Source organism: Mus caroli, unplaced genomic scaffold, assembly GCF_978045245.1.
Source record: "Mus caroli unplaced genomic scaffold, Mus_caroli_1 scaffold_15, whole genome shotgun sequence".
Lineage (NCBI taxonomy): Eukaryota > Metazoa > Chordata > Mammalia > Rodentia > Muridae > Mus > Mus caroli.
The window spans coordinates 43241420-43246910 of NW_028227270.1; positions in this window are offsets into that span (position 1 = coordinate 43241420).

Below are 5491 nucleotides of genomic sequence, written 5' to 3' on the forward strand. Positions count from 1 at the left end.
AGGAGTCTCCGGACACCCGCAAGGACCCACACAGGATTCCCCATGGGATCCTAAGACCTCTGGTCAGTGGAACACAGCATCTGCTCCAATCCAATTGTGTGGCACATAAGACTGCATTAACTAGGAAAGCAGGCAACCCGGCCTGAGCTGGGGCACAAGTTCCTTAAGGTCCACTCAAGCACCGGGGTGCCTTGCCAGTGGAGTCTCCAGACACCCGCAAGGACCAACACAGGATTCCCCACAGGATCCTAAGACTTCTGGTGAGTGGAACACAACTTCTGCCAGGAGGCAGGTTCGAACACCAGATATCTGGGCACCTTCCCTGCAAGAATAGTTTGCCTGCAGAGAATACTCTGACCACTGAAACTAAGGAGAGAGCCAGCCTCCCAGGTCTGCTGATAGAGGCTAACAGAGTCACCTGAGGAACAAGCTCTAACCAGAGACAACTATAACAGCTAGCTCCAGAGATTACCAGATGGCGAAAGGCAAACGTAAGAATCCTACTAACAGAAATCAAGACCACTCACCATCATCAGAACGCAGCACTCCCACCCCACCTAGTCCTGGGCACCCCAACACAACCAAAAATCTAGACCCAGATTTAAAAGCATATCTCATGATGATGGTAGAGGACATCAGGAAGGACTTTCATAACTCACTTAAAGAAATACAGGAGAGCTCTGCTAAAGAGTTACAAGTCCTTAAAGAAAAACATGAAAACACAACCAAACATGTAGAAGACCTTAAAGAGAAACAGGAAAACACATCCAAACAGGTGATGGAAATGAACAAAACCACACTAGACCTAAAAAAGGAAGTAGACACAATGAAGAAAACCCAAAGTGAGGCAACGCTGGAGATAGAAACCCTAGGAAAGAAATCTGGAACCATATGTGCGAGTATCAACAACAGAATACAAGAGATAGAAGAGAGAATCTCAGGTGCAGAAGATTCCATAGAGAACATCGGCACAACAATCAAAGAAAATACAAAAGGATCCTAAATCAAAACATCCAGGAAATGCAGGACACAATGTGAAGACCAAACCTACAGATAATAGGAGTGGATGAGAATGAAGATTTTCAACTTAAAGGGCCAGCAAATATCTTCAACAAAATAATAGAAGAAACCTTCCCAATCCTAAAGAAAGAGATGCCCATGAACATACAGGAAGCCTACAGTACTCCAAATAAACTGGACCAAAAAAGAAATTCCTCCCGACACGTAATAATCAGAACAACAAATGCACTAAATAAAGATAGAATATTAAAAGCAGTAAGGGAGAAAGGTCAAGTAACATATAAAGGCAGGCCTATCAGAATTACACCAGACTTTTCACCAGAAACTAAGAAAGCCAGAAGAGCCTGGACAGATGTTATACAGACACTAAGAGAACACAAATGCCAGCCAAGGTTACTATACCTGGCCAAACTCTCAATTACCATACATGGAGAAACCAAAGTATTCCACGACAAAACCAAATTCACACATTATCTTTCCACGAATCCAGCCCTTCAAAGGATAATAACAGAAAAAAAAAAATACAAGGACGGAAATCACGCTCTAGAAAAAGCAAGAAAGTAATCCCTCAACAAACCTAAAAGAAGACTGCCACAAGAACAGAATGCCAACTCTAACAAAAAAAAAAAAAAAGGAAGAAACAATTACTTTTCCTTAATATCTCTTAATATCAATGGACTCAATTCCCCAATAAAAAGACATAGACTAACAGACTGGCTACACAAACAGGACCCAACATTCTGATGCTTACAGGAAACCCATCTCAGGGAAAAAGACAGACACTACCTCAGAGTGAAAGGCTGGAAAACAATTTTCCAAGCAAATGGTCTGAAGAAACAAGCTGGAGTAGCCATTCTGATATCAAATAAAATCGACTTCCAACCCAAAGTTATCAAAAAAGACAAGGAGGGACACTTCATACTCATCAAAGGTAAAACCCTCCAAGAGGAACTCTCAATTCTGAACATCTATGCCCCAAATGCAAGGGCAGCCACATTCATTAAAGACACTTTAGTAAAGCACAAAGCACACATTGCACCTCACACAATAATAGTGGGAGACTTCAACACACCACTTTCACCAATGGACAGATCATAGAAACAGAAACTAAACAGGGACACAGTGAAACTAACAGAAGTTATGAAACAAATGGACTTAACAGTTATCTACAGAACATTTTATCCTAAAACAAAAGGATATAACTTCTTCTCAGCACCTCATGGGACCTTCTCCAAAATTGACCATATAATTGGTCACAAAACAGGCCTCAACAAATACAAAAATATTGAAATTGTTCCATGCATCCTATCAGACCACCATGGACTAAGGCTGATTTTCAATAACAACATAAATAATGGAAAGCAAACATTCACGTGGAAACTGAATAACACTCTTCACAATGATACCTTGGTCAAGGATGGAATAAAGAAAGAAATTAAAGACTTTTTACAGTTTAATGAAATGAAGCCACAACATACCCAAACCTATGGGACACAATGAAAGCATTTCTAAGAGGGAAACTCATACCTCTGAGTGCCTCCAAAAAGAAACTAGAGAGAGCACACACTAGCAGCTTGACAACACATCTAAAAGCTCTAGAAAAAAAGGAAGAAAATTCACCCACGAGGAGTAGAAGGCAGGAAATAATCAAACTCAGGGGTGAAATCAACCAAGTGGAAACAAGAAGAACTATTCAAAGAATTAACCAAACGAGGAGTTGGTTCTTTGAGAAAATCAAAAGATAGATAAACCCTTAGCTAGACTCACTAGAGGGCACAGGGACAACATCCTAATTAACAAAATCAGAAACGAAAAGGGAGACATAACAACAGATCTTGAAGAAAACCAAACCAACATCAGATCCTTCTACAAAAGGCTATACTCAACAAAACTTGAAAACCTGGATGAAATGGACAAATTTCTGGACAGATACCAGGTACCAAAGTTAAAACAGGATCAAGTTAACGAGCTAAACAGTCCCATATCCCTTAAAGAAATAGAAGCAGTCATTAATAGTCTCCCAGCCAAAAAAAGCCCAGGACCAAATGGGTTTAGTGCAGAATTCTACCAGACCTTCAAAGAAGATCTAATTCCAGTTCTCACAAACTATTCCACAAAATAGAAGTAGAAGGAACTCTACCCAACTCATTCTATGAAGCCACAATTACTCTGATACCTAAACCACAGAAAGATCCAACAAAGATAGGGAACTTCAGACCAATTTCCCTTATGAATATTGATGCAAAAATACTCAATAAAATTCTCACTAACCGAATCCAAGAACACATCAAAACAATCATCCATCCTGACCAAGTAGGTTTTATTCCAGGGATGCAGGGATGGTTCAATGTATGGATATCCATCAACGTAATTCATTATATAAACAAACTCAAAGACAAAAACCACATGATCATCTCGTTAGATGCAGAAAAAGCATTCGACAAGATCCAACACCCATTTATGATAAAAGTCTTGGAAAGATCAGGAATTCAAGGCCCATACCTAAACATGATAAAAGCAATCTACAGCAAACCAGTAGCCAACATCAAAATAAATGGTGAGAAGCTTGAAGCAATCCCACTAAAATCAGGGACTAGACAAGGCTGTCTACTCTCCCCATACCTATTCAACATTGTACTTGAAGTCCTAGCCAGAGCAATTCGACAACAAAAGGAGATCAAGGGGATACAAATTGGAAAATATGAAGTCCAAATATCACTTTTTGCAGATGATATGATAGTATATATAAGTGACCCTAAAAATTCCACCAGAAAACTCCTAAACCTGATAAACAGCTTCAGTGAAGTAGCTGGATATAAAATTAACTCAAACAAATTAATGGCCTTTCTCTACACAAAGAATAAACAGGCTGAGGAAGAAATTAGGGAAACAACACCCTTCTCAATAGTCACAATAATATAAAATACCTTGGCGTGACTCTAACTAAGGAAGTGAATGATCTCTATAATAAAAACTTCAAGTCTCTGAAGAAAGAAATTAAAGAAGACCTCAGAAGATGGAAAGATCTCCCATGCTCATGGATTGGCAGGATCAACATTGTAAAAATGGCTATCTTGCCAAAAGCAATCTACAGATTCAATGCAATCCCCATCAAAATTCCAAATCAATTCTTCAACGAATTAGAAAGAGCAATCTGCAAATTCATCTGGAATAACAAAAAACCTAAGATAGCAAAAACTCTTCTCAAGGATAAAAGAACCTCTGGTGGAATCACCATGCCGGACCTAAAGCTTTACTACAGAGCAATTGTGATAAAAACTGCGTGGTACTGGTATAGTGACAGACAAATAGACCAATGGAATAGAATTGAAGACCCAGAGATGACCCCACACACCTATGGTCACTTGATCTTTGACAAGGGAGCTAAAACCATCCAGTGGAAGAAAGACAGCATTTTCAACAAATGGTGCTGGCACAACTGGTTGTTATCATGTAGAAGAATGCGAATTGATCCATTCCTATCTCCTTGTACTAAGGTCAAATCTAAGTGGATCAAGGAACTTCACATAAAACCAGAGACACTGAAACTTATAGAGGAGAAAGTGGGGAAAAGCCTTGAAGATATGGGCACAGGGGAAAGATTCCTGAATAGAACAGCAATGGCTTGTGCTGTAAGATCGAGAATTGACAAGTGGGACCTCATGAAACTGCAAAGCGTCTGCAAGGCAAAAGACACCATCAATAAGACAAAAAGACCACCAACAGATTGGGAAAGGATCTTTACCTATCCTAAATCAGATAGGGGACTAATATCCAATATATATAAAGAACTCAAGAAGGTGGACTCCAGAAAATCAAATAACCCCATTAAAAAACGGGGCTCAGAACTGAACAAAGAATTCTCACCTGAGGAATACCGAATGACAGAGAAGCACCTGAATAAATGTTCAACATCCTTAATCATCAGGGAAATGCAAATCAAAACAACCCTGAGGTTCCACCTCACACCAGTAAGAATGGCTAAGATCAAAAATTCAGGTGACAGCAGATGCTGGGGAGGATGTGGAGAAAGAGGAACAGAAGTGGATGCTCACAGTCAGCTAGTGAATGGATCACAGGGCCCCCAATGGAGGAGCTGGAGAAAGTACCAAAGGAGCTTTGGATCTGCTATGGTATGTGGATTCCTGCACACACACACACACACACACACACACACATAGTGAAGCATGTGTCCTTATTACAAGTTGGAACATCTGGGTGTATGCCCAGGAGAGCAATTGCTGGATCTTTCGGTAGTACTATGTCCAGTTTTCTGATGACCCGCCAGACTGATTTCCAGAGTGGTTGTACCAGCTTGCAATCCCACCAATAATGAAGGAGTGTTCCTCTTTCTCCACATCCTTGCCAGCAACCACTGTCACCTGAATTTTTGATCTTAGCCATTCTGTCTGGTGTGAGGTGGAACCTCAGGGTTGTTTTGATTTGCATTTCCCGATGATTAAGGATGTTG